General features: G+C 41.0%; 1 long non-coding RNA gene across 1 annotated transcript in view; it reads left to right on the forward strand.

Moving 5' to 3' along the window:
• The window catches only part of LOC148003963 (uncharacterized), a 52,578-nt gene extending 41,308 nt beyond the window's left edge, over window positions 1–11,270 (forward strand). Inside the window, exon 2 of the long non-coding RNA XR_015627535.1 lies at window positions 9,651–11,270. This is a non-coding gene — a long non-coding RNA (uncharacterized LOC148003963). The remainder of the gene's footprint in view (window positions 1–9,650) is intronic.
• Window positions 11,271–12,067: the final 797 nt, after the last annotated feature.

A 12,067-nucleotide genomic window follows, 5' to 3' on the forward strand; every position in this document is an offset into this window, starting at 1 on the left:
ACCTTGAGTCCAGAAAAAGATCAATGCATGCAAGAAATGGAAAAGATAAAAATTCGTGTATGGGACACAGTGGCCAAAGGCTGGTAGCAAGATTCAGATAAGCTTAGACCTAGAGGCAGATCTGATGGGACCTTCCAGGGTGGGGTTAACAACGTAAAATCCAGAGCTAAGGATATTGGGAACTTTTTGAAGGGTTTCTATCAGAGCAGCGATACCATATATCTTGTTTTGCAAGTTTTTTTTAAAAATAAAAATAATTAAATATGCATAACGTGACATTCTTCTTGGTTGTCAACTTGAGTACATCTGGAATTAACTAAAATCTAAGCGGGCAGGTCCCACCTGTGAGGGATTTGCCTCTAATTTGTCTCTAATTTGCCTAGATTTGAGGTGGGAAGGTCCACCTTTAATCTAGGCCACACCTTCAGCTGGCAGCCTATAGAAAGGACATGAAGTAAGGAAACGGTTGTTTTTTGTTTGCTTGCTGCTGCTCTTACTGGCAGGTTCATGCCTTTACTGGCATTAAATCCTACTACTTCTGGACTCTAGTGTACATGAAGACCAGCCGAGACATCAGTCTTGTGGACTGAACATCTACTGACAACTCCTGGATTCTTGGACTTTGCATTGGACAGTCATTGTTATGGTACCCCAGCCCCTTAGTTCTGTTCCGTTAGAGAACCCTAGTACATATAATACCACACCTTTTTCTTTCCTCCAAATTCCCCCATATGTCTTCATGGAGGTATTGGTGTGAACCCATTTCTTAGTTCTTCTAGCTTCTAGAGATTGACCTGGCTTGTGGCTTTATTACAATGTTTCTCTCTTCACCAGTGTTACCACTTGCAATGATCCGGGTGATTACAATGGATAGCATATACAACTCAAGTTGTTCTCATGCCAGGCTCCTGATGTTTTCAAGTCCCTCTCTCCATAAAAGGTAACATTTCCAGGTTTGGACATAAGGATATATACATTATTGGAGGGGGCTTTAGTCAGTGTCTATTGGCACTAATCGATTTAATGAGATCAATAGCTGTTGAATGGTACAAAAAGAATGCAAACTTAGGACTTTCGCTTTTAAACAGAAATTAACACCCTAAACCATATGGACGTTGACTCATTCTTGATGTAAGTTGGCTGTTCATGTTAGCTTATGTCAGACAATTTAAGAGAGAATGCCCCAGAGTAGGGGAATGTCAGGGCAGGGAGGTGGGAGGGAGTGGGTAAGTGGGTGGGGAAGCACCCTCATAGAAGCAGGGGGAGATACCAGGTTTCTGAAGGGAAAACCAGGAAACAGGATAATATTTGAAATATAAATAAAGAATATCCAATAAAAAATGTCCAAGGTGATAAGAATGGGACAATTTACTTTCTTCTACATGCTGACCTCCAGTTGAACCAGCAGCATTTGTTGAAAATGCTATCTTTTTTTTCCACTGGATGATTTTAGCTCCTTTGTCAAAGATCAAGTGACCATATCTTTTTAAAATATGAACTATTTAATACATATTTAATATATTTCTAGTATTATATGTCATCCTAGGATATTTTTGGAATATTAGGTTAAACCATTTGAAATTGTTGTAATTTCCTGAGATGGGGTCTCACTATGGCTCACCTGAAGCTCACTATGTATATCAGGCCAGTCTAAAACTCAGATTCTCCAGTATCTGCCTCCTGAGAGCTGAGATTAAAGGTATGTACCCCACACCCAGCTGTTAAAATCATTTTCCATCTACACAATGAGCAACTCTAAACAATACAGTTTATCAACCAGCACTAAATGCAGAATGAATTTATATTCACGAGGAATAGTCCCAAAGGGCATCCACCAAGGTTTAAACTCTCAGACCCTTGGCACTTGGTATTTCTTCTCCATGCTTTGCCTATTCTGTAAATGCTCAGTGACCACTGACAACATGGCTGCTTCTCCCCCGAGCCCTGCCAGAAGATGGGCCTCATCGCCCTGTGTTTACTACCCTTTCATCACACCTCTAACAAAATAGATGTGCTTTCTCTGCAAATTCCTACAGAGAAACCACTAGTCCTGTACTTACACACGGTGTGTAAAACACATGCCTGATAGATTGAAGCAGTGCTTCCAAGTCTGGCTTCACCGAGTTGGAGGATATAATTCATGCACAACTTTTTCTACCTTGGCTCTGGTCACTGATTTTTCTAAAAATAATTGAATAGAGTTTCCTAATGACCTCTCATATTTTACATCTTCCCCTCTATTAATACTATGACCTTTGAATGACACACACTCTCCTTATGTTCTGTTCAGATGGCATTTACATTTCATCTTGGTTTATGCTGACCTGGCGGTGGCTTTTTAGCATTGCATGACGACAGTCCTAAAGTCATTCTTGGATGCTTTCCAGATTTCTTAAATTAAGTGAAAGATATGTTCAAAGGATATCCTTGACTCCAGTCCTCTCTGGCTTGGAATTGCTTCTCTTAATGAAGTGACTGTCTACCCTGACTTTGTGGCAGATAACCTTGAGGTCAGTTTATCCCAGACTCTTTCCTTGTGCCTTACAGCCAATGACATTTACACTGCTTTAAGAACAGTCCATTTTGAGTCCTAGGAGCAACGTAGGCTTGACAATGATAAACAGCCCCTCTCCTGCATGGAAACAGTAGGTGGGGCAAAGGTAGTATCTGTCCAAATTGAATCTGCATACAAATCACATGTTTTATCAAAATGGAAGTCATGGTTTAGGAGGTCTGAAATTCTGTATCAAGATGTTCCTGGTGCTGTTGGTCCTGACCAGCAGTTTTAGCAGCAAGAATATAAGCTTTCTTTAGACCTCTGGTGACCCTTAAGTTAGTCAGGGTTCATCACCAGCAAAGACAAACACTCCAGTCTGATGTCATTGACCAACTTCCAGCCCTTGATTAGTAAGATTTCTCAGTGGTTCTCTACACCTCTTCATCATTTCCTCATTTTTTGTTGTTATGTCTCCCTTTTCATTTCTGATTTTGTTTATTTGGACACTCTCTCTGTGTCCTCTGGTTAGTCTGGCTAAGGGTTTATCTATCTTGTTGATTTTCTCAAAGAACCAGCTCCTGGTTTTGTTGATTCTTTGTAGAGTTCTTTATGTTTCTACGTGGTTGATTTCAGTCCTGAGTTTGATCATTTCCTGCCTTCTACTCCTCTTGTGTGCATTTGCTTCTTTTTGTTCTAGAGCTCTCAGATGTGCTGTTAAGCTGCTAGCGTGTGCTCTCTCCAGTTTCTTTTTGGAGGCACTCAGAGCTATGAGTTTCCCTCTTAGCACTGCTTCCATTGTGTCCCATAAGTTTGGATATGTTGTGTCTTCATTTTCATTAAATTCTAAAAAGTCTTTTATTTCTTTCTTCATTTCTTCCTTGACCAGGTTGTCATTGAGTAGAGCATTATTCAGCTTCCATGTGTATGTGGCTTTCTGTCATTTTTGTTGTTATTGAAGACCAGCCTTAGTCCATGGTGATCTGATAGGATGCATGGGATTATTTCAGTCTTCTTGTATCTGTTGAGGTCTGTTTTGTGAATGATTATATGGTCAGTTTTGGAGAGGGTACCGTGAAGTGCTGAGAAGAAGGTATATTCTTTTGTTTTAGGATGAAATGATCTATAGATATCTGTTAAATCCATTTGGTTCATAACTTCTGTTAGTCTCACTGTGTCTCTGTTTAGTTTCTGTTTCCATGATCTGTCCATTGATGAGAGAGTGATCTTGAAGTCTCCCACTATTATTCTGTGTGGTGCAATGTGTGTTTTGAGTTTTAGTAAAGTTTCTTTTATGAATGTGGGTGCCCTTGTATTTGGAGCATAGATGTTCAGAATCGAGAGTTCATTTTGGTGGATTTTTTCCTTTGACAAGTATGAAGTTTCCTTCCTTATCGTTTTTGATAACTTTTGGTTGAAAGTCAATTTTATTCAATATTAGAATGGCTACTCCAGCTTGTTTCTTGGGACCTTTGCTTGGATAATTTTTTCCAGCCTTTTCCTCTGAGGTGGTGTCTGTCTTTGTCTCTGAGGTGCATTTCCTTTATGCATCAAAATGCTGGGTCTTGTTTACATATCCAGTCTGTTAGTCTATGTCTTTTTTATTGGGGAGTTGAGTCCATTGATGTTGAGAGATATTAGGGATCAGTGATTGTTGTTTCCTGTTATTTTTGTTGTTAGAGGTGGAATTATGTTTGTGTGGCTATCTTCTTTTGGGTTTGTTGAAAAAAGATTACTTCTTGCTTTCTCCCTCCTTATGTTAGAGCTTTCCATCTATTATCCTTTGTAGGGATTTGTAGGAAGGTATTGTGTAAATTGGTTTTGTCATGGAATATCTTGGTTTCTCCATCTATGTTCATTGAGAATTTTGCAGGATACAATATCCTGGGCTGACATTTGTGTTCTCTTTGGGTCTGTATGACATCTGCCCAGGATCTTCTAGCTTTCATAATATCTGTTGAGAGGTCTGGTGTAATTCTGATGTCTTTATATATTACTTTACCATTTTCTTACTGCTTTTAATATTCTTTCTTTGTTTTGTGCATTTGGTGTTTTGACTATTATGTGACGGGAGGAATTTCTTTTCTGATCTAATCTATTTGGAGTTCTGTAGGCTTCTTGTATGTTTATGGGCATCTCTTTCTTTAGGTTTGGGAAATTTTCTTCTATAATTCTGTTGAAAATATTTACTGTTCCTTTAAGTTGGGAATCTTTGCTCTCTTCTATACCTATTATTTTTAGATTTGATCTTCTCATTGTGTCCTGGACTTCCAGGATGTTTTGGGTTAGGAGTTTTTTGCATTTTGCATTTTCTTTGACTGTTGTGTCAATGTTTTCTATGGTATCTTTTGCCCCTGAGATTCTCTCTTCTATCTCCAGTATTCTGTTTGTGATGATTGCATCTATGACTTCTGATATCTTTCCTAGGTTTTCTATGTCCAGGATTGTCTCCCTTTGTGATTTCTTTATTGTTTCTATTTCCATTTTTGGATTCTGGATGGTTTTGTTCAATTTCTTCACCAGTTTGGTTGTGTTTTCCTGTAATTCTTTAAGGGTTTTTGTGTTTCCTCTTTATGGGCTTCTACCTGTTTACCTGTGTTGTCCTGGATTTCTTTAAGGGAGTTATTTATGTTCTTCTTAAAGTCTTGCATCATCATCATGAGATGCGATTTTAAATCAGAATCTTGCTTTTCTAGTGTGTTGAAGTATCCAGGACTTGCTGTGGTGGGAGAGCTGGGTTCTGATGATGCCAATTTCCCTTGCTTTCTGTTGCTTAGGTTCTTGAACTTTCTCTGGCCATCTGGTTATCTCTGACGTTAGCTGGTCTTGCTGACTCCAACAGTGGCTTGACCTTCCTGCAAGCCTGTGTGTCAGCACCCCTGGGTGACCTGCTCCTGGTGAGATCTAGGTACAGAGAGCTCTGGCACTGTGTCAGCTCTGGTCACAGATGGAAACCCGAAGAATCTAAGAAAAGTATTTAAAAACAGTAGATACCGAAGTGGTTCTGGCACCTGAAGTCCACTAGTCACCGCCTTCCTACAGTATACTGAAGCTACAGTGAGTTTCCTGGCAGCTGAAATGAAGCCAAAAAGCTCTTTGGGCATCAACATAACTAAAGGAAGCAGATATTGTTTACCTGGGGTGATAGACTTTTCCTCTCAGTGAAACAAAAGGTCTTTGTCATGTTAAGTGATGCTTCTTAAATGCTCTCCATTAGGTTCAACTGTACCATTAAATCTTCACCCAGGAATGACCCAATTTGATTCTGGGAGAAGTTTCCAGAATCTTTGGAAAACTAGCAAGTCTCTCAGACTCATTCTCAGATACTGTTTCAACTAAGCTTTTTAGTGGGTATCTGTTCACAGTTGAGTTATCTTCCATACTCTCATGAAGTGCTTCTAGGCTCTTTCATTAATCAAACAGCACCGCAGATGGCTGGTGCATTGGGTTCTGTCAGGGTTGGCTTGTGTCACTGCCGTTTACTTGGCGTTCTGTTCTTAGCAGTTGCTGCTTGAATGTAAAATGTCCTCCCTAGGCTCGTGGGCTCCAGCTTCAGATGCAGCTTTGGAATGTTGTTGAAGCTTTAGGAGGTGAAGGCTAGACACAGGAAGTTGGTCACTTACCTGGGGCCTTGAGGTTTGATGGCTCAGTCTACTTTCTGTCTACTGTCTGCTACTGACTGCCTCCATGCCTGCCTTCTCTGTCATAGATTGTATCCCCTACAACTGTAAGCCATAGTAATCCCTTCCTCTTTTAGGCTTAGGAATTTGACCATGACGGTAAAGAAAGTCAACTACACCTTACCTCCAAATAAACATATTAGTGTGCTTGGTCTTCTTAGCAAGCAAGGACCAAAACCGTTTTTGATTCTATGCCATACCATTTGACCTACTTGAAGCTGGAAGTTGAGTATTTTTCAGGGACATATAGCGAGAACCAGCATACCTGTGATCTTGTCTTAGCCTTCCTTCCTAATTTCTAAGCTAAGCTTTTTCTGGATAGACTTTTGTATTTCTGGCTCTCCTGCCTTCTTGAGTTGCAGGTCACGATGAGGACATTCTGCAGGGGAGAAGATTTCACAGAGTCAGTAGTCCGCATGGAGCCAAGGGAACAGGAACAGAATGAAGTCGTCACATAGGTTATAGGTGAAGGGAATGTGGGCTCTGAATTGTGCAGATGGAGGAATTCAGCTTCACTGGTCTGTGACATTAAACTAGTTACAAAGACTTCATGATTGTGAGTGCCACCACACTGGCTTATAAGTGGCATTTGTTGGACCTTCTAGAATGTATCTGCTGTTATTTTATTGTTGCTGATTACAGGTTGATCTTGACACCACAGCTGTCAGAGAGCTTGAGAGCATCAAGAGTTCCTTTTATTTTCCTACATTCTCAGGGAGATGAGATTCTCAAATGGAGCACTTTCCCCCCTTCTCTTGTACAATACATCCAGACCACAGTTTCCTCTCTGTCCACACCTCCTCCTACCTCCCCTAATCCCCAGACCTACTCTTCCTGCATTTTCCTTCATCAAATGGAATGTTTGACGAAACTTATTGAAAATCATTAAATATTTGTTTTGTCATAAATGGAAATACCTGTGATTTTATTTAAAAAAAGTATTAAGGTTTGACTGGAAGAGAAATTCTACTGAGCGTTGTTGGAATAGCTGTGTTCTCAGACCTCTGTATCCTCTGTCCCACAGTTGTCAGAGAGGTTTAGCAGATCTCTGCTGAGAAAACATGAAAAGACCAGGTCTCATCAATGTTTTGTGCTTTCTGCATTAAAAAAACATCAAATTATATGGTGTATACGCAGGAGAGTGCCATAATGAAACCCATTATTTTGTGCAATGAATTATTATGTTAATAACTAACAGAAATTATTTGACAGCCATAAAATTTAAGCGGCCTCAAACAATGCAATACAATTCTGCTATTTCTAAATAATTAAAAGATGTATAAAAATATTAATGAAAGACTCATAAAGTGATTGTAACAGTCAATGGGTAGGATTTTTAAGTTTTAACATTTAAAGTGTGCTCACTCGTAGAAGGGAAAAGCTGAAGAGCTGAGGTGAATAATTCATTACCTTGAGATGCACTCAGTGTGGATGGGCCCACCCACGAAGTGTACATGCTTTAAGTAGTGTGGCTGCTGACACTTTCTTTGCATTTTCTAGGATGTCTCTGCAGCTCCGTGTGTTCTGTCTCTCATGTCCAGAGGTGCAGGCTGACCCCCCTCTTCCAACCACACTTTCAGCCAGGTGCAACGCTGTGGTTAGAGTTTATGGCTGCCGTAGAGATTCTCCTTTGCCCAACCCTGTTCTGTTCCTAAGCTTCCTTCTCATCTCTCTTTTCATTCATACCCTGCTGACATCTGCCTTTGGCGACAGAAGGATGGAAATAAGGTTCAATATTTTAATAATCAGTGAAGTGACCTCAATCTCCCAAACTGCCAAGGTAAATGTCTAATGTGATGTCTTTAGCCTCCTCCCAGACAGGAGGCAATGTGGAGGGGCTCTGGCTTGTACTTCATCTCCTATTGGAAGCCTTAGCCCATTTACTCTTCTGTGACGGAAGTCCTGAAGTATCTTCTCTTCTTGTCCTTGTATTTGCTCCTTCCCCATCATCAGCCAACCTCTAAAGCCTGCCCATTCTTTCTTGAGATTGATTTTTACCTCCTGTAGATCTGTATAGAAAGAATATTCTCTTATGTCCAAGAGGGTAAGTAACTTTCTAAAGTCTCCCAACTCAGAAGATGGTGTTTGAGAGTAGCGCTCCTTACTCTGAAGTTAGTGACGATCTTAGGAAAGGGACTCTAGATATAGAGGAACTCATATAATACCAGGCCACGCAGGTATGGAGTAGGGATTGGGGGAACTTCCATGATCTATTTTCTGAAAGACTGAGACCCAGAAAAGCCAATGCTGTTTTTGTTTGTTCCTGAAGATATTCTGAGTCCACCTCTTTGCTGAAGTGCTGGTAGGCTGGTGACAAAAATCCTGGTAGGTGAGAAGGCCTGAGAATCATGAGCCCTGATGTCCCAGAGCATAAGATGGCTGTCCCAGGTCAAGTAGAAGGTGAACCTATCCCTTCTCTGTCTTTTTAGTTTCATTCAGATCCTTAGCCCTTTGGATGACACCCACCCACACTGGCCAGTGGCTCTTACTCATTTGCTCCACACTGGTCCAAGCACTGACCTGTTAGCAAACACCGTGGAAGGCAGGCACACCCAGAAATAATAGCCGGTAGCCATGTGACCTCTCTTAGTCCAGTCAAGCTGTCAGACAAAATTACTCTTCACAGTGATTTGAAAATAGTGCGCTCCATGCCTCGCTGGGAGGTGGATGAAGACTGTGAAATTTGCAGTGAGACAACCAAGCCGAAAACATACAAACACGTACAGAATGAGTTTGAGGTTAAAAATTCTGATGTTTATTTCTGCACTCTCCAAAGGGATTCACAGATCAGAGTTTAAGAAACATTTTACAAAATGATGGTTTCACCTTTGTGCGTGTGTGAGTGTACCCCCGTTGCTGGCTGCCAACTTGCCCTGAACCACACTCATCTCGTTGGGCCTGAATTGAAAACACCTGTGACAAGACTGTAGATATGGCTTGTATTCATGGCTTAATCATTTATATCAACTTAATTTTTTAGTTGCTACTTTATTTACTATTCCATAGAATCCATGGGCGGTGAGGCTAATTAAGACCTTTCTTGTTTGTTATATGACCGACTGTTACCAACACAGAATTGATGTCAATGGCTTACGTGGAGCTTGGACACTCTTCTGTATGGGCAGGGAGAATGTCAATTGTAACAATGTTTGCCAATGTGTTATTTGCCTAGGAAGACTGCTAGGGCACCGAGATGTGGTTACAGTAAATCTCTCAGAAAGATGGGGTAAGGAGGCCATTGTTTCTGGACCATCTTTTTAAAGCTCCCATGTTTTCGTTTAACCCACATAAGCACTGCTGTTAGTTTTCCTCTCCCCTTTCTTCCTTCCTCCCTCCCTTCAATCAATCACTTAAAAAAAGGTGTGGCAAAGTTTGAGCCCATTTTCACTAATGTCTCAACATCCCTCATTAGAAATATCTCCTCAGTGAATTTATTCATGCGTCCATTAAAACAGCGTTCACTAATTCTTCACCAGGCTCCATGACATGGGGAGAACAGATATGAACAACGCATCATAGAAGAAGACACAGCATAGTCATCCACTGCACTGGGAGGGCACCCAGGCTGTGGAACCTCAGAAACTCTGTGACTGACTTTTACTCGGGTGCCCAAAGGAGGCCAGGGAAAGCTCTGGAAGAGAAGACTACTGGAAGCGAGCCTCTAAGAGGGCTTTGTCCTGACAGGAAATGGAAAGAGATGCTTTTCGGGCAGTTGGGGGCCCATGACTGACTTCGGAGGCTTCTTCCACAAGCACAAGCAGAGCAAAACGCTGTGCACTTGGATTTCAGGAGTCCACAGAAGAAGTGAGAGTCCAACCATAAAGGTGAAACCAACCATCAATTTTTTTAAAAAAATGTCTTAGTCTCAGCCCCTCTTCTAGCAGGACTCCATGGATGCTTCAAGAACCCTGACTCTTCTTGTAATCCAGTCTTCTGAATATTTGGCATTTGATGCAGGAATTCTGTCTATGTTTTCTCACCTGGTTTGTCTCTACTGCATGCCTGTGGTGTTTACAGTGTGTGACAAGTGCTTAAGATGAGTCACCGAGGAACAGACAAGCGACCTATAACCTCTACATTTTCAGATAATCACACAGAAGCATGCTTAACCCTGAAGGTGGCTGGCTGGAAAGTTTTCTTATCCCCGAGATAAGCATCATGTGCAGTAACTCTGAAGCATCCTTTGAATCTTCTCTCGGTGTAAAAGGGCAGGCCCAGAACTGGATAGAACCAATCCTTCCATAAATAAGGCCTGCTGGGCCCCATCTGACCTTTCAGCATTGACTGAAATGCTTGTTGTGTTTACCAAACTCCTGAGACCAGGGAAGTCTGAAGTCGTCTCTCATGCCTCATTAATCTGCAATGTTTGAAGTAGTCGCTAATGTGTAATAAATCTCTGTTCTCCGAAGGTTTGAGCTGAACAGATGTGTTGTTTCAGATGAACGATGACAGGCATCAGTCTGCCAGTCAATCAGTCACCTGCCCTCAGTGGGGAGGGCGTTGGGTCCAAACAGCCAAGGAGCTTCCTGCCTGGGACCCACACTGGGACCTAAGTGCTTAGGTGGAAAGCAAAAGGATGAACAGGATAAATAGACAGAAAACATTTACAAAATTACAGAGGAACGATTACGGAAAGACTCTTTTAGTGTTTTTCAGTTTGGTTTATATTTGCAAAGAGCAGAGCGCCATGTTTCACTGATCCTGTGCACTTTTGGTCTGTTTTCTTTCTGCTCTAATATTTATTATTTCCTCTTTCTGCTATTTTGGGCTTGATTGATCTTGAGGTTCAACTATAACTTTTTACTTGAGATCTTTTTTTGCTTTATTGACTGATCGCTGTTAACTCCCCCCTAACTTTGCTTTATTTGCCATTTTTGAGGGAGAAGATTCATAGATTTAAAAAAAGTTTTTGGTTATTAGAACAATTTCTTTACATTTCTTTTTTATTTGTTTTTTTTTATTAGAACAATTTCTAATCCCCAAAGTATTAAGACATTCTAGTCTTTGGTTAACTTGATCTGTCAAAGACCAACTAAGAAGAGATGTTAAATTACTGAGTACAATTTGAATTCACATTAAAACACATTCTCAAATAAGTAAAGATTATAGTTATTTTATTAATGTACAGAGCTGTATAATTGCTATTTACCCGTTTCAGGAATAGCATTAAGTGAGTTTCGCTTACTTCATTTCAGGCTTTGGGGTGGAGTACACGAAGACAAGGGCTTTGAAGGAGAGTGGTAGACGGAGCCATGTCACTTGGGTGAAGTCGGTTAAATCTGGAAGAAGTCCTTCACATACATTGCTTTTTATCCTTGAATTTTGTGTCAGCTCCTTAGTAATTCCTTCTGATAATTCCCCATCTCTGTTTTTGGTAAGGCCTCCTCTACTGATGCTCTGAGGAGATTCTCTCCACTTCAAAGGCTACGCACAATCCTCACGGCGAACCCATATGAAGTAAAATACATCAATTTTGGGATGGGAATGACAACCACTTAGAGACTGACAGCTTAAAACGGGGAGCGCCTGCTGTCAGACTGGTCACGTGTTTTCAAAGATAGCTCACAAGGAGCACAAAGCCGGTCTTAAGGAAAGCTGTGTTCTTAGACAGAATTACAGCATGTTCAATGAAAGTCCCTTCTGCCTAATCCTCAGAGACGTCAGGATTCCCAGTGTCCCCTTATCCATGAGGTATAATACTTTCCCCATGTACATATGACCCACCGTACTGTCAGGTCCATGGACATATCTTACCTGGTCCATGCAGTTAAAAATATAATTTCTAATTTCTAATATTTTCCTAGCGGACAATAGGGCTGAGGGAAGCTAAGATATGTGTGTGTGCCATCCCAGTCATCGTGAGACCTTGGAAACAATGATCTTCATTGCAGTG

This window comes from Rattus norvegicus, chromosome 8 (genome assembly GCF_021556685.1).
Source record: "Rattus norvegicus strain SHRSP/BbbUtx chromosome 8, alternate assembly SHRSP_T2T, whole genome shotgun sequence".
In the NCBI taxonomy this organism is placed as follows: Eukaryota; Metazoa; Chordata; class Mammalia; order Rodentia; family Muridae; genus Rattus; species Rattus norvegicus.